We start from the raw sequence: 21,602 nt of genomic DNA on the forward strand, positions 1-21,602 counted from the left end.
CACTGCTCGACCCGCCGACTTTCCCCAGCAGACTGTTTGTTGCTCCATATCCCGACACCCGCAGTCTCTTGTGACTGACTTCATGATTCAAGAATGCACGGTGTTTTATAGCAATGCTCCACACTAGGTCTGCAGAGAACGGTGGGCAGACGCTGTTAACTCCCCAGGTTTTATTTGCACAAATCAACTCTTCCCAGTGAAGACTGCAATAGTCAACAGTCCCCATGGAATGCAGCACGACTGGGTAGAAAGCGATCAGTGAGAACAGTCTGGCTGCTTCGAGAGGGAGGAGAGCATCAAACATGCAGCACCACTCCCAAAGATCTTAGCAACACAGAACATTAGAAAGCCCCCTGGCTGTTCAATTGTCCAGACTGAAACTCAGCAAGGAATAACATGCATTTCATAACATACTGCGTCCGGTGCTCCCAATGTGGCCTTCTATATATTGGCGAGACCCAACGCAGTCTGGGAGACCGCTTTGCTGAACACCTACGCTCTGTCCGCCAGAGAAAGCAGGATCTCCCAGCGGCCACACATTTTAATTCCACATCCCATTCCCATTCTGACATGTCTATCCACGGCCGCCTCTACTGTAAAGATGAAGCCACACTCAGGTTGGAGGAACAACACCTTATATTCCGTCTGGGTAGCCTCCAACCTGATGGCATGAACATCGACTTCCACTAATGCCCCACCTCCCCCTCGTACCCCATCCGTTATTTATTTATATATACACATTCCTTCTCTCACTCTCCTTTTTCTCCCTCTGTCCCTCTGACTATACCCCTTGCCCATCCTCTGGGTTCCTCCCCCCCCATTGTCTTTCTTCCCGGACCTCCTGTCCCATGATCTTCTCATATCCCCTTTTGCCAATCACCTGTCCAGCTCTTAGCTCCATCCCTCCCCCTCCTGTCTTCTCCTATCATTTTGGATCTCCCCCTCCCCTTCCCACTTTCAAATCTCTTACTAACTCTTCCTTCAGTTAGTCCTGACGAAGGGTCTCGGCCTGAAACGTCGACTGTACCTCTTCCTTGAGATGCTGCCTGGCCTGCTGCGTTCACCAGCAACTTTGATGTGTATTGCTTGAATTTCCAGCATCTGCAGAATTCCTGTTGTTTGCTGGGGAGGCCACGTCATTTGGCTATAGTTAAAGCAGAGGTTGATAGGTTCTGGATTAGCAAGTGTGTCAAAGGTTGCAGGGAAAAGGCAGGAGAATGGGTTGAGAGGGAAATAAATCAGCCATGAACAAATGGTAAAAGCTTATGGGCTGAATGGACTAGTTATGGGCAAATGGGACTAACTCAGTTAAGCAACTGGACCGGTGTGGACAAGTTGGGGTGAAGGACCTTTTGCAGTGCTGTACAATCCCTTGGCCACATTCCTTGTCACCAATGTTTGTAGTCATCCTCACATCTTCCTCCAGCCTGCAGTTTGGTATAATGTAAACATGGTTGCAAATTTTCATCCTCTTGTCAGAAACAGAGAGGGCACGGACATTTTGGCAACACAGTTCGGTCTTGGTGCAGGGAACCTCAGATCAGAGGTATAGCGCAGCTTAGTGAAAGCTAATACAAGATTGAAAAGGTGCCCACTTCCTCAGGGTATATGTGGTGCACAGCTTGTTAATCATTGCAACTTTGGCTACAGTGGAAGACAGAATGTTTAGGATGGGGAAAGGGTTGATTTGTCCTGGACTATGTTGAGACTTAAAGATAAAAGATCAGCTTTATTTCTCACATGTACATTGACACACAGACACAGTGAAATGTGCCGATTGGGTCAACGACCGATGCAGACTTAGGACCGCACCGAGGACAACCCACACGAGCCACCATGCCTCCAGTGCTAATATAGCGTGCTCACAACTCACTAACCCGAGTCGCAAGTCCTTGAAATGCGGGAAGAAAATCAGGCTAGAAACACGGGGAGAACGTACCAACTACTTACGGACAGCGGCTGGAATCAAACCACAGTCAGGGAATAGTGTTGCATTGTCTACGTGACCACGCCAACAACTTTGTGGGTGTTGTTGGAACTTGGCATGGTTTGAGTGTTGATACTTGCAGACAGGCGTTGGGAGGTGGTATACTCCTGGGAATAGGGGTTCCCAACCTGGGACCCCTTGCTCTACACCACAAAAAAGGTTGGGAACCTCTGGTTTAGAGGTTACCCAGTTTCTGGACTGCTCCTGCAACCATAATAGTTATTCCACTCAGGTCCCTGATGGTAATGATTTTAGGTGAAAACAATGTGTTGGACATTCAAGGGTAGAGAATTACACTTTCCCCACTGGAGACAGCCATTGCCTGGCATCTCCACATCATGAATAGAACTTGCTACTATCAAACCAGCCTAAACGTTGCCAGAAAGAAAACAAAACTAGATACCGGACACCCAAAATAAAAATAGAAAATCCTGGAAATAGCTGTCAGCTCACACGTCCCGGATGCAGAGAAAACAAGTATTGACCTTTCAGAAACAAGAGAAAATCTGCAGATGCTGGAAATCCAAGAAACACACAAAATGCTGGAGGAATTCAGCAGGTCGAGCAGAATCTCTGGAAAAGAGTACAGTGGACATTTCGGGAGGGGGAGGAGGAGGGGGAGGAGGAGGGGGAGAGAGATGCTTTGACCTTTCAGACCTGTGACCCCTGCTCATAAATGGGAAATGTCAGAAATCAAACTTGCTTTAAACCGCAGAGACACTCATCTCTCCAACTTTTCGCCCCCAATAACGTGCATAAGGATGGTTAAGACTTCACAGCTAAGCTGAAGGTGATGAAAGGAGATGGAGGAAAAAGGGGAGAAAAAGTGCTGGAACTGGAAGATACATAAAACAGTAGATGTTGGAATTCTGTAGTAAGAGTATGGTGGAAAAACTCAGCAGATTGGGGAGGAAAAAAGGAATATTAAATCTAATGCTGAACCTGAACTTCCAGTTGTCTTTCACTCCTGCCCCAATACATTTGGAATTCACTGGAGGTGGGCATTAGTTTGAGGGAAAGCATCTTATCTTCTGACAGGACAAGTTACAGCCCTTGGAGTCCTATTGAATTCAATAATTTCAGATAACCCATCTTTCTAGTTTGTATAAACAAGGCACAATTCAGAAGAAATGGCAAACAGAAACATTAACTAACTTTTTCTTTCCACAGGTGATGTGTGATCTGCTATTTCCATCATCTCCCTCCCCAACCCTCCCACCCCACCCCCAGTACTGATCATCTCCTCCTGCTGCAGGCGTGGGCTGCTTCTTCTGGGTAGCTACGCATGAAATGATGCAATCGCTAGGCAAAGTTTTGTGGGCCTACGCAGGTAATTGTACAGGTGAATATCCCTCATCTTGGCAACACTCAGCAACTGTGTTGGCTGCTCTCTTACTACTAAAATCAGTCAATTCGATTGGGTCCAGCCTGTAACAAAGCCAAAATCCTCAATACTTTACCCCACTGACCTCAAGATCTCCGACAGGTTTCCCAATACATGAGGCAATCCACTATCCACGTGCAAGATGATCTGAAGGAATATGTAGATGGCCCTAGTGAAGAAGCTACTCTCAATCTCTTAGGAAAGGAGGGCGGACAAGTACCAGTGGGGGAGTATGTTCGGACCAAGTGACCAAGTTAAACTAGTGATGGAAGACTGATCTACCAGTTCAAGTACTAAATTGGAGGAAGGGTAATTCTGATGGTTTTAGATCAGGGACTTGCAAAGGTTGATTAGGGCAGATTGTTAACTGGCAAAAAGACTCCAGGCAAGTTTCTAAAAGTATGCTCAGGGGTAGCATGTTAATGTTAAAGTGAAGGGCAGAGCTGGCAGGATTATGGGAAACTGAGTTGATAAAGAATATTGAGGTTCTGGTCAGGAAAAAGGAGGCACAGGTTTAACCATCAATTGACACTTAAAGAAACCTTGATCGCTGGGCACTGCAGAGAGTGGTATGGACAGCCCAGTGTATCTATGGACGTGAACTTCCCTCCACTGAGGACATTTACAGGAGTAGGTGCAGAAAGAAGGCCTGGAAGATCATTGGGGACACCAGTCACCCCAACCTTAAACTGCTTCAGCTGTTTCCGTCTGGCAGACAGTACCGCAGCATTAAACCAGGACCAACAGGCTATGGGACAGCTTCTATCTACAAGCCATTAGACTTTTAAATTCACAGAGATGGGGCATTGCTACAGCCAGCAGCAACCTTCTCACTACCATGAGACACACGATGGCAGCTTCACTTTGAAGCTACATTGGAAGTGGGAGAAGTGTTTAACAGCAACCCTGACAACCCAGTTTTGGGAGCCAAACGCAGTCTCTACAAGCCAGTATGATGCTAAGGTCTCAACTCCCACGCATGGCTCAGCGCTCAGTTGGCACATCTCCCCAGGGTAACAATTAGATTGGTGGTTACGCTTCTTCAGCCTCCCATGTTGCAGGAGACATGCAGATGTGCCCCAACCGAAATAAAGTGCCTCCCTTGTGCTCCAAAACCCTAAGGAAACACTATAGAAGTGTGGCAACTCACACAGCCGACCAGAGCAGGCTGGTAGTGTGCAGAAATTAACTGAACAGCCATTTCAAAATTACTTTTGGGCACAACGGCTTCTCCCCAGATTAAAGCACACCGTTCAATGCCACAGTGCGTAATGGTGCTGAGTCTCACTTTCCAATTCCAATGTTTCAGGAATATTCTATCAACTATGACATAGTTTTATCTTGCAAACTCTCCCATTATAAAAAAAAATCATGCTGGCAGCAGGCTGAATCCTGCCACAGTAACACTATGTTGCAAAATTACTGAGCATTCACCGAGAATGCTGCAGAAATGTGTCAACTGATATCAAACTTGCTGAACGATACTGCGATAACTTGTGGAGAAACACCTCTCCAACTAGAGTGCCTTGTAAAAGTATTCAGCCCCCAACCCCTTTCTTCACATAAATGAGTGCGACGACCACAGATTTTCATCAATTTAAATGAGAGCTTGTACCTGTGAATCAGGGAAAATTGTAAAGCATTAAAAACTGAAAATTCAAAAACTGATATGTCAGCAGCTCAAAAGTATTCATCCTCTTTGCTCTGTACTGGCTGAACCAACTCTCGCAGCTATACAGCTAGTGGTTTTTTTTTGGATATGTCTCCATTAGCTTTGCACATGATAGAGCAAGATTTTCGCATCCCCCCTTGCAAAATTGCCAGGTGAGTTGGGGAGTGGCGGGGGACAGCAATCCTGAGGTCATGCCAGAGATATCCGATCAGGTTAAAGTCACGACTCTGACTGGGCCACTCAAGAATATCAATTTTCATCATTTGAAGCCACTCCATGGTTGCCCCGGCAATGTGCCTTGGGTCATTGTCCTGCTGAAAGACAAAGCTTCCTCCCCAGTTTAAGCTTTCTGGCAGAGGCTAGCAGGGTTTTTATCCAAGATCTCTATATTTAGCAGCATTCACCTTCCCATCAACACTGACCAGATTTCCAGTCCCCGCTGCTGAAAAGCATCCCCATAGCACGATGCTACCTCCAGGAATGGTGTTACCTAGCCGATGCACAGTATCAGATTTACGCCACATGTACTGCTTAGTGTTGAGGTCAGAATGTTCCACTTTAGTCTCATCCGAACACAATAATTTCTTCCACATCTCTACAATATCTTCTAAGTGACATTGGTAAAGTCTTTATGGGCAAGGTTCCTTTTTTTTTAAAAAAAGACAGGGCTTCTCCTTGCCACTCTTCCATAAATACCGTTTTTGTGCAAGGTCTTAGAGATTATGGGGCCATGAAGTTGTTCATCTTCAGTAATGCATCCTCAGGTCATTGGGTGGTTTAGTTATTAGACACTATCTCCGAGGTGACCCAGCCAGGGTTGATCGGGCCCGGCTTGTGTTTATCCCATGGACCAAGGTAATGACAGGCATGTATTTCTGAGGGTAATTATATTTTTAAACATCTTTAATGCTCCAGATTAGTGCATCTGTATGCCCAGGATTGCATGGGTTAAATTGACAGTGTTTACTGAGGATTCAGTATCACTCCACCCGAGTTCAGTAGCTTGGGTTTAACTTACCGGTTCTCTCTCGCCTTTTGGGTATTTGGGCTTTTTTTGATTGGCATTTCGTGGACCGGGAGAATGAAGAGAGTGTCACTGTGAGGTTAGGCTGAGACTATTCGGGCAGTGGGTGAATCAGCCCTCTTGTGCTTCTTGATCTTGTCACTTGAGGATCAGTGTCATGCAACCCTACCACTTTGATCTGGCCCACAACTTCATTAACCAGGTCCAACACTTGCCTTTCTTGGATCTTGCCCCTCCTTACACAAGTATCGGGTTTGTGGAGATGCAGCTCACTCGGAGTGACTGTTGGTGTCAGAGTGGCCTCGTTTACAGGTAATATTTTTCTCCGGTGACGGGGCGGCCTGACCTCGGCACTGTGGCTGTGGTTTCATATCTTTTCCACTGATTCACGACGGACTGGACTGAGCTCCGACATGTGTTCAGTGCCTTTCAGATAGTCTTGTACCCTTCCCCAGATTAGTGCTCCTGTTATTATTTCCCTGATTTGTCTTGGATGCTCTTTTGTCTTCATTTTGGTTTGGTCTGCTGAAAATCTCTCTTGCTGTTGGACCTTACAAAGAGAGGGTATTCAGGTCATCCTCCAATTTTCTACATCAAAAAACTGGACGAGTTGGTAAAGTAATATACAGTATCGCACCAGAGGAAAGTTAGTGCAGTAATTATAAAGGGGATGAATACTTTTTCAGCCTTACAATTTTGTTTTTTTTTAAGTTGTTGAGAGGTTTCAGATTTTTTCTTTTGATTTGACATGATGCACAATGTTTTGTAGATTAGCTTTAAAATAAAACCTCCTTTAAATATTTTAAATTTAGAAAAATGAGACAGTAAAATGTGAAAATATTTGTGGGGGCTAAAAACTTCAAGGCACTGTTAGTAGAAAACTGATTAATCTGGGGGGGAGGGTTGCAATCCATTACTTTTAAATCACAGAAACTGCCAATTCCAAAGCCCTAGGCCCCACCATTTTACTCACTGATGAAAAACACATTCACAAAAGTAATGTCAGGCTGCTTCTTTTAAAATGTCACTCTGACCCAATTAACCTGCCTCATTCCTGCATTATTAATAGCAATGACACTGTAGGAAAGAGGAATGAATGGGCAAGAGCACCGGTTCAGGTTTCTGAATGAATATACTGCATCTTGTCAATTTGATCAGTGTGGAGCTCAGTCAGGATGGACAAATGCACACTGTTTACCGCCCAAAGGGGCAGCACCGTGGCAACTCGAAAAGCTGAGGCCTTGCGACACCTGTGACATGAGGAACAGAACATAATAGCAAGGATGTACTGCTGAGGTTTTACGGCATTGGTCAGACAGCATTTGGGATACACGAGCAATTTCGGGGGGGGGGCAAACGAGGAAGCACGTGCAGGTTGTGCAGACAGTCCAGAGGAAGTTCACAAGACTGTTCCCAGGAACTAAAAGCTCAACATGAGGACTGTATGAGGGTGCTGGGCCTGTATTCAATAGAGTTCAGATCAATTGGCAGGTTGGGGGGTGGAGTCTCATTGAATGGTGGAGCAGACTCGATGGGCTGAATGGCCTCATTTTGCTCCTTTTTATTGTGGGTACAATCCCAGCCTGGAGGGCTGTGTGTGTGGAGCTCTCCCTCTGACCTTGCAGGCATCCACCCTCTGCTCCATTTTCCTTCCACATCCCCAACAGAGGTGGTTTGGTAGGAGAAATGGCGGCTGAAAATAAACCCTAGAGAGCAGGTGAGGATAGAGTCAGAATCTGGGGGAAGGGGGTGGTTAATGAGACTGTGGTTAGGGGTGCTGCAGGATTAGGTGCTCAATAATCAGTGTCTACTCAGAATGGAAAGTGTCCGCATGCTCTAGGACCCTCAAGTGTCTCCAATCCCACAATTAGCACATGGTGCGGCAGAATGCCCAGGAAGCAGAGCCTTTACTGTTCTGACTCTAACCTCATGGATTTGGCCGAGGGTCAACAAAACAGCACTTCAGAAAGCTCCATCCATGCATAATCCTTTTAATCCATGCAACCCAAATGAGACAGCACATCAGTTTTCATGGTCAATTACGTGGAGGTAATTAGCTCAACAGGATTTATCCCCCAGCGAAAGAGCCCCAGGCCGAGGCTTTCCAGTCTCCAATGCTCGGTGCAGGGCACGAAACAGACTGCAAGGCACCCGGCTCATGGGAATGTTGTGTACTGGGGTGGGGCGGTCACGTGCCGGCAACTGGCCCTCACTTCCAGTGAGCTGGGGGTGGCTTCAGGAAATTCTGCACTGGAGTGGAACAGCTGAGCAGCCAGAGCAAGACCAAGGAACTAAATAAAACAAGAGGCCCTGGACAGAACAACTCCGCTAGAAGAGCTCAGCGGCCAGGCAGCTGTGCAGGCCAACGCTGCAAGCTGTTATTTCAGGTCAAGACCGTGCACCTGGACAGTCAACCCCCTTCCTTTCTCTGCGAATCAACAAACCTAAAATAGCAGCAGGAGAGTTTATAAATCAAGTCCTCCCCTTTTACACTAACCCTATCCAAGTGAAATAACAGATTACTTACAGACTGCTCTAGCTGGCATGCACCAATTTTAATAAATGCCAGAAGGTGCAGATATGCCTTTGGATCCACAACAACAATCTCTGCTCTCGAGGAGCCTTTGCAGCCAAGGTGGGATGCAAGCCTGAGATCCTGACTTGCATTTCTCAGGTGTGACATCTCTTGCCAAGCTTCTAGTTCTGCCCAGTCCTCTGATCACAGAGTGATTGCTGGAAGTAGGAGTCCCATGGGCTGCAGCAGGCCCAGACGATGGCTGGAAGCTGCATTCTGTACCCTGGTGTAAGGCAGACCGCGATTAGCCTCAGCCAATGGTGACAGGTCACAATGACTCTTGGCGGCTCTCCATCAATGATCAGCAGTGCCAATTGCCACTGGATGAGCCCTCCCGCATACAAAGCCCTGCAAGATTGCTGCCGTACAGAAATTTGACATCTTAATGCATGCAGAAGGACCTGGGAGTACAATTGCTCTACGATTCACACAAAAACAAAGCTCAGGTACGGCAAGGAGCAGGAAAGCAAACACAATTTTACTGTTTATTGCCAAGTAGGGAGTTTATACAGTATTTTAATTGCATGAGATATCATTTTACTGAAATACAAGCTCCCTACTTTTGAGACCAGTTAGGATACAGTATTTAAGTTAACATGTTGAAAACAGTTCAGAAAAAGTTAACAACAGGAATTCTGCAGATGCTGGAAATTCAAGCAACACACATCAAAGTTGCTGGTGAACGCAGCAGGCCAGGCAGCATCTCTAGGAAGAGGTACAGTCGACGTTTCAGGCCGAGACCCTTTGTCAGGACTAACTGAAGGAAGAGCTAGTAAGAGATTTGAAAGTGGGAGGGGAGATCCAAAATGATAGGAGAAGACAGGAGGGGGAGGGATGGAGCTAAGAGCTGGACAGGTGATAGGCAAAAGGGATATGAGAGGATCATGGGACAGGAGGCCCGGGGAGAAAGACAAAGGGTGGGGGGGGGGACCCAGAGGATGGGCAAGGGGTATAGTCAGAGGGATAGAGGGGAAAAAAAAGGAGAGTGAGAGAAAGAATGTGTGTAAAAAAAATAATGGGTGGGGTACGAGGGGGAGGTGGGGCATTAGCGGAAGTTAGAGAAGTCGACGTTCATGCCATCAGGTTGGAGGCTACCCAGACAGAATATAAGGTGTTGTTCCTCCAACGTGAAAAAAAAGCTTACTGGACTACTGCCTGAAATGGTCCTGCTTGTATCCGTTGGAGATCGGAAGATTGAGAGGGGACTTCACTGAAACATCTAAGATCCCAAGTGTCTTGACAAGGTGGATGTGGAGTAGATTGATTTCGCCTTGAGAGAATCTAGAACAGGAGATTGCTGAGGGTCACCACTAGCTGAGGCTAATCATAGTCTATCTCACACCAGGGTACAGAACTAGAACTGGGGACTACAAATATGTAGTCACTTATTTTAACCCAGTAGTTCCACGGTACTCTGTGACCCGTCGGGTACCGCAGGGTTCAGTGCTGGGACCGCAGCTGTTTACAATAGATATTAATGATTTAGATGAGGGAATTAAAAGTAACATTAGCAAATTTGCTGATGACACAAAGTTGGGTGGCAGTGTGAAATGTGAGGAGGATGTTATGAGAATGCAGGGTGACTTGGACAGGCTGGGTGAGTGGGCGGATGCATGGCAGATGCAGTTTAATGTGGATAAATGTGAGGTTATCCACTTTGGTGGTAAGAACAGGAAGGCAGATTATTATCTAAATGGAGTCAAGTTAGGAAAAGGGGAATACAACGAGATCTAGGTGTTCTTGTACATCAGTCACTGAAAGCAAGCATGCAAGTACAGCAGGCAGTGAAAAAAGCTAATGGCATGCTGGCCTTCATAACAAGGGGAATTGAGTATAAGAGCAAAGAGGTCCTTCTGCAGTTGTACAGGGCCCTGGTGAGACCACACCTGGAGTACTGTGTGCAGTTTTGGTCTCCAAATTTGAGGAAGGACATTCTTGCTATTGAGGGAGTGCAGCGTAGATTCACAAGGTTAATTCCCGGGATGGCGGGACTGTCATATGTCAAAAGATTGGAGCAACTGGGCTTGTTTAGAAGGCTGAGAGGGGATCTTATTGAAACATAAGATTATTAAAGGATTGGACACGCTGGAGGCAGGAAGCATGTTCCCGCTGATGGGTGAGTCCAGAACCAGAGGCCACAGTTTAAGAATAAGGGGTAGGCCATTTAGAACGGAGTTGAGGAAAAACTTTTTCACCCAGAGAGTGGTGGATATACGGAATGCTCTGCCCCACAAGGCTGTGGAGGCCAAGTCTCTGGATGCTTTCAAAAGAGAGATGGATAGAGCTCTTGAAGATAGCGGAATCAAAGGTTATGGGGATAAGGCAGGAACTGGATACTGATTGTGGATGATCAGCCATGATCACAGTGAATGGCAGTGCTGGCTCGAAGGGCCAAATGGCCTTCTCCTGCACCTATTGTCTATTCTCAAGCCTTCAGGTCTTTTGGAACTTATTTCCTCATAAGGTGGGGAAGGGGGAGAATAGGAAAAGGGGAGGGAAGGAGAACCTGAATATTTAAGACAAATGTGAAAGATTATCAGACAGATGGAAATGCTGAGCAATTCCAGCATTTTCAGCTCCCGCCACCCCCCCCCCACCCAGTTTGCAGTTGATGACTCTGGATGACGAGCCCCATCCACAGTGGTCAAACTGAGAACCACAAGTTACTGCATCCTTTTACATCTATTAAAAAGGCAAATGTCAACTTCTGTCAGGACAAGAGGGGACATTACAGACAACAAAACACCGCCTAGCAGCTTTAGGGACTTCCCACCCATCAAAAGGCTGCATCAATCCACTGCCGTGGGGTTCAGCAGAACTCTGTACTCAGCCCTTCCTTCCACCACACCTCAGGAAGCGTAGGGTGACGCAGGCTTGAAAGGAAGTGAAAGCAGAGTTGGAGGAAAGCAGCGGTTAAAAGGAAGCCAGACGAGCAAGATGGAATGGAGGGGAGGCGGGGTGGGGAGTGTGTGTGATTGACACCACGTAGAGAGTTCGTAGTGCCCCCCGATTGCTGGGTATAATGTCCTGAAGATACAAGCACTAGAGACTCACTGTGGTAACTTGGGTCAAAACACACACACACACACACACACACACACACACAAACAAGAGTATTCCTGAAGGATACAAGCATCTGGACTAACCAGAATATGACCATCCTTATACCTGCAAGTGTGAGTGGATGAAAATTATAAAAATCATGGGCACCCCAATTTCAAATGTCAGACTCCGAGAAAAGAGAACAGTAACAATATTTTTTTTAAATAACTTTCTTGCAGGGAAAGAAACAGTTATCAGAACACACACACACACACACACACACACACACACCCCTACCTATATTTATTGGTCTTTCCTGAGCGTGAACCACATTCTGTGTGATGGATTGTGCCTTGTAAAACACGCTAAAGTGCTTCAGAAAACCAGAGACTTAACACTGGACTGACATTTAGATTTGCATTGATCCTTTCAAATGTGCCTCCTTTCCTTTAAGGATATTTGATAAAACCAGGAAAAGAGAGATTTATGGATTAAGGTTAGAGATCACATCTAATCCCATTAAACTGCTAAAAAGCTTAAAAAGTTAAACGGCCTATGTTCTGCAATCCATCAGCTCACATGCTTATGATCAGATTTACTGAACCCCTTTTCACAATATGACTGCAGGACCTGAGCCACATGCTTAACACCAGCCATCGGGTGCACGCACATGCACGTCACCTGCATTTCAACCTCAAGACTTCCCAAAATGCTGGGTAATCAATGAATGGGTTCCGGTTATGGAAGCCTGGGAAAGCTTGGCCAGTTGTTTGAAGGGTAAATGTATTTTGGCAGGAAAACAAGTAGTCACTTCAGGAGATAAAAACTGACCCTGTTTTAATGGTTAGAGATTGGGAAGGATTACTGTCCCGAAAGGACGTGGGGTTCCTGGACACAATGCAGAAAACTAACATGCAGGTACAACAGTTAATATCTTGCTGCTTCTTGTGAGAGGATTTAAATGGAGTAAATAGGCCTGTTGGTATTCTGGATCTTGGTGAGGCAGTATTTGTGGAGTATTGTGTAGTTTTGCTCTCCTTAAGATCTACTCATCACTGAGGAAGAGCAGTGAAGATTCACCACTGTAGATCCTGGGGTGGCAGGTCTGTAAAACAGGGTAGACACCACGCGGGACAGACCTGCATTCTCCAGAGCAGGGGTTCCCAACCTTTTTTATACCATGGACCCCGACCATTAGTCGAGCCCATGCTCTGGTGATTAGAAGGATTGGAGGTCTCATTGCTGTGGATAGGGGGAGGACGTAGTGTCCCATCAAGCAAAGTTTGAGAGCACATACCACCAGACTCAAGGACACCTTCTGTTCTGCCGTACAAGGCTCTCATACACTAAAGATGAGCTCGATCCCCCAACCTGCCTCATTGTTGCTTTGTCCATCACACTGCACTTTCTCTGTAAATTTAACACTACGTTCCGCATTCCATTAAAGCCTCTTTTTGTACCACCAATGTAATTGGACGTATGGAATGAACTATCTGGATGGTACGCATATACAAACAGTATTAATAAACCAATAGCCAATCACAGGCTCAGAATAAGTGTAGGCCATTTAAGAATGCAGGTTTCTTCACTCAAGGGCTGCAGAGTTCTTGAGAATTCTCTGCTGTGAATCATTCAGAGACCTGCCCTAGCACGTATCACTCATCAGGGCAATACCTGCCACCCTTGTCAACCCCACATCCGCACCCCTGGCTAACGTGCAGCCAACGGTTCCACTTTCCCCAAAACATCCCACAGCCACCCTTCCTACTCAGCTGTGGTTCTTAACGTCAGATCCAAAAGAGGCACAGCTGACAAAGAACAAAACCACATGTACGGTGCACACGTGCGCCAATGTACAGCAGTGTTGCAAAACAGAGGAAAGACACACCTCTCCTGACCTCATCCAAGTTCAGCGTCATGGCTGACAAGCAGAGCTGCCAAGCTTGGCCTTTCAAATACATGCAAGGAAGCAAACACCCAGAAATAACTAAAGGTCATGGTTGCTGGAAGGACAGCCGAGATTTGCACTGCATGCATTCTGTGCCAAAGCACAGAGGAGCAGCAGAAACGAGTAAAATCTGCTACGTCTTCGAATTGAGAAAGAGGGATAGGTGGGAGAGGGAGGGAGGGAGGTCAGGAAGCAACTGCCAAAACACATGCAACAGTCAAAAGATACCAAAGCTGAGGTAGTTAGCTTTTGTTTTAAAAAGCTACCCAGAGAGCAAGTTTGCCAGATGAACTCCAGTAGCCCGTGCCATCTGCGCCACAAGCACATCAGATGAACAAACGTTAACGCAATCAAAATTTCAGGGACACCAGCTCCTTGCTCACTCTGCAGCTGAAGAGAGCTTGGTTTTGTTTTGGACTGCACAGATTTTTATCTGCAGATTCTGCCATGAGTCACTATGATGCCTGCTTGTGCTTCCCAGCAGCTGAGCTCACAGCCAGAAAGGCAGCCAAGTCGTAACCCTGGATTACGAGCAACAGTAGCAGCATGAGAATATGCTGATAACCCCACGTGAAAGGTATAACCAGGTCAGGCATGTTTTACCATCATTTGTCACAAAACCAGTCCAGAGCCCCTGACAGAAATGGTGGAGATAGAATTAAATGTGTAAAAAGCATCGCCTAGGTACTTTCCACCGGGTTGTCCCAATCCCTAAAGATTGCTTCCCATACCAACGATCAACCAGGCCCTTCCAATCTCCACAAAATAAACTCATTTCCTCAGGCACCTCTAGCTCGGATACAAATGCCCTACAGCACAGCCACTACAATCAAAGCTAAACCATTAGGGTCCTGACACTCGGAACCAGAAGCAGAAAATGCTGCTGAGACTCAGTACAGACAGCACACAGAGAGATGCAGAGCCAACTTTTGGGGTCAGTGCTGAGCGTTACCTTTATTTCTCTGCTCACAAATCCAGCCCAACCCACTGAGTGTTTGTAGCATTCACCTTTAACATTATTATTCCTCATCACTCAGTCAATGCCTTTGGCATTTACCCTTAATTTCTGTTCCTACAAACACGACTCGGTGTGAACATTTGAGCTTTATTTCAAACTTATGCGGTGGAGTGGCGATACATCTCTACCAGAGGACTTGTAAGGTGCTCCTTCCCTCCGCCAGCCTGCAGGTCACCCCTGGGCAAGGTGTGGCCCCTGCTTACAGCCCCCCCCCCCCCGGTTCAGGGTCACGTGAAGCCATGGCAGCAGGTGGTGGATGGTCGTATGAGCAGCTGGTGTATATCACCAGTCCTGGTTACGCGACCACTGACGCCAGGCAGACCATCGATAATGACCCGCCTTGTAAAGACACTGCCCTGAAGGCGGCAATAGCCAACCACTTCTGTAGAAAAGTTTGCCAAGAACAGTCATGGTCTTGAGGCCATGATTACCGATGTCATACGACATGGCACACAATGATGATGGTGGGATGTGGACGCCAGTGGCACTTCAAAGACCGTTAGCGATCGCCACAGAGTTAAACAGCCTGCTAGGTAATTCCAGGAGGTTGTAAGCCACATCGGTGTGTCCAGAGTCAAAGACCAGATCTGGCAAAGAACACCAATCTCCCACCTTCCCTGACTGTACCTCTTCCTGGAGATGCTGCCTGGCCTGCTGCATTCACCAGCAACTTTTATGTGTGTTCCCTGAAAAAGGTTTGTGAGCCCGATGGGTGTCTATAATCGTCTGGTAGCTCTATGGTGATTGTTAACCAAGACCAGCTTGCTTCTGTTCACTTGAATTTAAATGTCGCAGTTGCCAAGGTATTTTGAACACCTCTCAACTATCGAAATACACAAAAAAAATGTACTATAGATGCTGGGAACCTGAAATAAAAACAAAGTCCTTGCGATACTTGGCAGGTCAGCAGCATCTGTTAATGTCCAAGGTCAGTCAGGGCTGTCCTTGGACAATGTAGGCTCAGTGGCCCACAACCTCAGCTTGGTTTCCCTCCACAAGTGCAGTCTGACCTGCTGTGACCATGGTTACAATCCTGAAAGTGGTGAAGGCCTATCGGATGCTTGCTTTCAATGGCCGTGGCAAAGAATACAAGAGCTGGACATCATGCTGTCACTTCATTAACATTAGTTAGGCCCCAGCCAGACATTGTGTGTGTAATGCCCAGGTTCAGATTTCCACTGCTATGCTCTGAGGTATTTCATTTTGGTAGTTTTCTGTAAAAGCAGTATGTCCTGCTGGTAGAATGTTCTGGTTTTGGCTACAGATAAGAAACCATGTTGTTCAACTTAGGAATGTGTGTCAGCCCGTCAGGATCGTGGGGTCTGGAGAAAGTTCTAGAGAGATTTGGTGACAGACAGTGGTGAGGTTCGTGGTCTTTTGGTGGGAGATGCGGAGAAGAGAAAATCAGGAAGGCGCCCGTAGCATTCGTCCTAATGGGAAAACGCTGTTGCAAGGAGAGCTTCGCGAGACGAAGGAGTCCAAGATGGAAAATTCTACTGGTAATCGGTGATTAGCACTGTGCGTAACGGTTTCACTCAGAGATGAGCTCTAACGATCAGGTGCACATTTAGACTGGTCTAACTGTAATGGGCCCCTTTATTTCCTTTTCTTTCTGTTCTTTCTCTTAATAACTGTTTGAGAAAGCTGAAATTGGCAAACATACTTTCTTTATAATTTTATGTTGGTGCATAATTTGTCGCTTCTTGGTGACCGGTAATTCTGTATGGGCAGCGATTGCACAGCATTCGCTCAAGTCAAGGTTCCATTAATCGAAATATCCCGACTTTCATGTTTGGTTGAACCCCAAATCATACTGGACAGGATGTAGGGGAGATGAAGTCTGGATTGAAATACTAGTAATTAGGGTGACAAGCTGGGTTAGTTGGTGCCCCAAAGTTGTGTCCTCAGCCCCCTCCTCTACTCCCTGTACACTCATGACTGTACGGCCAGATTCAGCATCTACCAGCTTGCAGACAATACCACTGAGGTGGGCCCTATCTGAAATAATGATATGGTAACCAACCATGTAAGCACATAGTCCAAGGAAGTTCTCCAGCAGCAACTACTTCCTCAGGAGGCCAAAGAAATTTGGATCTCTCCTTTCTGCTCCCAGATCCTATGGATTCTGTCAACACTTTGTTGGCTCAGTAAGGAAGATAGCTTATTAAAAATAGACTAAAGCTTATTAAAGATAGATAATTAAAGATAGCTTCCATCTGCTGTTAAAAGACTATTGAAATGGTTCCTAGTAAGATAAAATGGACTCCTGACCTCAATCTACCTTTTTAGGGCCTTGCACCTTACTATCATCTGGAAATGCACTCAGCATTCTGCTATTGTTTTGGCTTGTACTACCTCAATGCATTGTTGTAATGCATTGATCTGTATGACTGGTACCTACTAAACCAATTTACCGAGGCTGAGGCAAGACCTGATTTGTGGTACACAAAATTATCAAAAGGAACAGATGGGGTAGCTTAAACACGAGGAATTCTGCAGATGTTGGAAATTCAAGCAACACACATCAAAGTTGCTGGTGAACGCAGCAGGTCAGGCAGCATCTCCAGGAAGAGGTGCAGTTGACATTTCGGGCCGAGACCCTTCGTCAGGACTAACTGAAGGAAGAGCTAGTAAGAGATTTGAAAGTGGGAAGGGGAGGGGGAGATCCAAAATGATAGGAGAAGACAGGATGGGGAGGGATGGAGCCAAGAGGTGGACAGGTAATTGGCAAAAGGGATATGAGAGGATCATGGGACAGGAGGCTCAGGGAGAAGGAAAAGGGGCGGGGGGGAAAACCCCAGAGGATGGGCAAGGGGTATAGTCAGAGGGACAGAGGGAGAAAAAGGAGAGAGAGAAAGAATGTGTGTATATAAATAAATAACAGATGGGGTACGAGGTGGAGATGGGTCATTAGCGGAAGTTAGAGAAGTCAGTGTTCATGCCATCAGGTTGGAGGCTACCCAGACGGAATATAAGGTGTTCTTCCTCCAACCTGAGTGTGGCTTCATCTTTACAGTAGAGGAGGCCGTGGATAGACATATCAGAATGGGAATGGGATGTGGAATTAAAATATGTGGCCACTGGGAGATCCTGCTTTCTCTGGCGGACAGAGCATAGGTGTTCAGAAAAACGATCTCCCAGTCTGCGTTGGGTCTTGCCAATATATAGAAGGCCACATCGGGAACACTGGACGCAGTATATCACCCCAGCCGACTCACAGGTGAAGTGTCGCCTCACCTGGAAGGACTGTCTGGGGCCCTGAATGGTGGTAAGGGAGGAAGTGTAAGGGCATGTGTAGCACTTGTTCCGCTTACAAGGCTAAGTGCCAGGAGGGAGATCAGTGGGGAGGGATGGGGGGACGAATAGACAAGGGAGTCGCGTAGGGAGCGATCCCTGCGGAAAGCAGAGGGGGGGGCGGAGGGAAAGACGTGCTTAGTGGTGGGATCCCGTTGGAGGTGGCGGAAGTTACGGAGAATAATATGTTGGACCCGGAGGCTGGTGGGGTGGTAGGTGAGGACCAGAGGAACCCTATTCCCAGTGGGGTGGCGGGAGGATGGAGTGAGAGCAGATGTGCGTGAAATGGGGGAGATGCATTTGAGAGCAGAGTTGATGGGAGGAAGGGAAGCCCCTTTCTTTAAAGGAGGACAACACCTCTCTCGTTCTGGAACGAAAAACCTCATCCTGAGAGCAGATGCGGCGGAGACGGAGGAATTGCAAGAAGGGGATGGCATTTTTGCAAGACAGAGTGAGAAGAGGAATAGTCCAGATAGCTGTGAGAGTCAGTAGGCTTATAGTAGACATCAGTAGATAAGCTGTCTCCAGAGATAGAGACAGAAAGATCTAGAAAGGGGAGGGAGGTGTCGGAAATGGACCAGGTAAACTTGTGGGCAGGGTGAAAGTTGGAGGCAAAGTTAATAAAGTCAACGAGCTCAGCATGTGTGCAGGAAACAGCGCCAATGCAGTCGTCGATGTAGCAAAGGAAAATTGGGGGACAGATACCAGAATAGGCACGGAACATAGATTGTTCCACAAACCCAACAAAAAGACAGGCATAGCTAGGACCCATATGGGTGCCCATAGCTACACCTTTAGTTTGGAGGGAGTGGGAGGAGCCAAAGGAGAAATTATTAAGAATAAGGACTTATTCCGCTAGACAGAGCAGAGTGGTGGTAGAGGGGAACTGATTAGGTCTGGAATCCAGAAAGAAGCGGAGAGCTTTGAGACCTTCCTGATGGGGGATGGAAGTATATAGGGACTGGACATCCATGGTGAAAATAAAGCGGTGGGGGCCAGGGAACTTAAAATCATTGAAAAGTTTAAGAGCGTGAGAGGTGTCACGAACATAGGTCGGAAGGGATTGAACAAGGGGGGATAAAACAGTGTCAAGGTATGCAGAAACGAGTTCGGTGGGGCAGGAGCAAGCTGAGACAATTTAGCTAGGGTAGCTAGTAAAACTATTTCCCATAAAGGGTGTGTCTATGAAGGCATAGGTTTTATAGAAACAATTTACTAATTTATGGGATCTCTGTGCTAAAATGCCCATCTCAGGTATTTCCATTTGCCTGTTTAAGTCTCTGAGCCTTTCCTATCAATGTCTTTGTCTGCATGTCCTGCTTCCAACACTTCCTTTGGCAGTTCTTTCATACCAACCACCCTCTGAAAAACTTGCCCCTCAGGTTTCCTTTACATTTTTCCCCTCACTGTAATCCTATGTCCTCCAGATTTAAACTTCCTTTCCCTGAGTGAAAGGCTCTCTATACCCCTCGTGATTTTATAATGGTCAATAAACGTGTCATAAAGATCCCCCTTCAGCCTCCAGCAACCCACAGTAAACAGTCCCAGCGTGTCATACCACATCACCGCCCTGTCTACCATGTCACTTTACCTAGGTCCTTTCTCACCTGGGTCTCTATTCAACCACAGAGTGGCCCTGTCATTCATTGTGCCATGAGCCCTGGGTGGGGCCTCTGCAGTTGGGAGCCTCATTTCACCAGCACCTGCATTTACTCGTTATTTTAACCAGAGATGTTAAGCCCTGGGGTTCTCTTGTTAAATCTTGTCAAGTCAATTGTGACTGGTTTCCTGGTTTCTCCGATTATTTAAAGAGTACAGATTTCCCCTGCCATCCGAAGGTACAGCGTTCCTATGAAACGGTTCGTAAGCCGAAATGTCGTAAAGCGAAGAAGCAATTACCATTTATTTATATGGGAAAATTTTGTGAGCATTTGCAGACCCAAAAATAACCTACCAAATCATGCCAAATAACACATAAAACCTAAAATAACAGTAACATATAGTAAAAGCAGGAATGATATGATAAATACACAGCCTATATAAAGTAGAAATACTTTTCCACAATCATTACTGCACTGTTCTCCGTAGCGAAAATCTCACGCAAGCGCTGTTGGCAGAAACACTCTCTCCAGTAACCTTTAAGTTATGAAGCTGCCAAATCATACCAAATAACACATAAAAATACACAGCCAATATAAAGTAGAAATAATGTACGTACAGTGTAGTTTCACTTACTGGAATTGAGAAGACAGCGCAGAGCACACTGATGATGGTGTGTCAGGCTGAGTCGTCGCAGGTTGGCTGGCGCAATGGCCCCCACCCTCCAGGCCGCCGACCGATACTGATCCACGAAGCATGCAGGGGTCCAGTGGTAGCCGGGAGGCACACAGCACGTCTTTAAGAAAAAAGCCGAAACAAACATGCTAATTAATTAGGTGCTGCCCGACACGTAATTGTCGGCCCAGATCAGTGCCAATTTCCGATTGCGTCATCTCTGATCTGGGCCGACAATTACGTGTCGGGCGGCACCTAATTAATTAGCTTGTTTGTTTCGGCTTTTTTCTTAAAGATGTGCTGTGTGCCTCCCGGCAACTGCTGTATTCTCCGTGAATCGGTACAGTATCTGTCCACGGCCTGGGTGTTGGGGTGGTGGGACACTGGGGTGTCATCTCGTCGTCTGTTTCCATTAGGGCAGGCAGCTCATCTTCTCCTATGACTGCCGGCCTCGATGTCGAAGGTTGAGGTTCGTCGTCTGCTGTGGCTGTTGTGGAAGGCTTGCTTGACTGCTGAGCCTCGCGCATTTTTCTATCATACAGTTCTTTGTAAGGACTCAAACCATCTTGCAAATATCCCCTAAACCTACGTACCTTTCAAAATTAAATTCGTACTTTATCATTGCAGCGAAAATCTCATGTACTTGCTTCACTTTTGCTACTGCATTTGGTTTTGATTGTTATCCTTTCCTCTTCCAATTGCATCAGCTCTTCATCTATCAGTTCTTGGTCATGGGATGCCAAAACCTCTTCAACATCATCTTCGTCAGCTTCCACGAGCCAAACTCACTTTGTCCTTACTTCGTTCACCACGACTGAAACGCTTAATTATGCTTAGTTTTACGCTAAGTGTAACACCCTTACGAGCTCTTTCAGGCTTTTCTGACACCTCAGAACTCATCTTGCAAACGGCTGCTCACAGGCGCGTGTTTAAGCAATGTTGGCGAGAATGCAGTTCCGAATCCCGGGAGAGCTGCTGCTCGGGGCACGCGCTGCCTTTTATTGCACGCTGAATTTTTTTCATAACAGTGAAAACATCTTCTGAAAGCAAAAACAGGGTACGAATGTAGGTCTTTCGTAACAGTGAGGTTTCGTAAAGCAAACGTTTGAAAAGCGGGGGACACCTGTACTCTCATTTAGCACTGGAGTAGATTTCTTGGGAACAGTGTTTGTGGAGAATGACTCGTCTGGCAGTGTCGCTCGGTCACTGTTGGCATGCCTATGTCAAAGCTCTGGTTTCCATCTCTGCCGGAGAGTCTGCCGTTCCTCCACACGTGGGTTGAGTCTCTGCCAGCGCTCACCGTGACAGAGTCTGTCATACCTCCGCCCCTGGGCCCAGGTCCTGCCACTGACCACTGTGACACGAGAGGCTTGACCAAATGATA

At 46.6% G+C, this 21,602-nt stretch overlaps 1 protein-coding gene across 1 annotated transcript in view; it reads right to left on the minus strand.

The window, feature by feature from the left end:
• Positions 1-21,602, minus strand: part of LOC134342516 (monocarboxylate transporter 10-like) — a 90,514-nt gene that overhangs the window by 14,250 nt on the left and 54,662 nt on the right. The gene's annotated exons all lie outside the window — the stretch shown is intronic.

The sequence above is a fragment of the Mobula hypostoma genome, chromosome 2 (assembly GCF_963921235.1).
Source record: "Mobula hypostoma chromosome 2, sMobHyp1.1, whole genome shotgun sequence".
NCBI lineage: Eukaryota > Metazoa > Chordata > Chondrichthyes > Myliobatiformes > Myliobatidae > Mobula > Mobula hypostoma.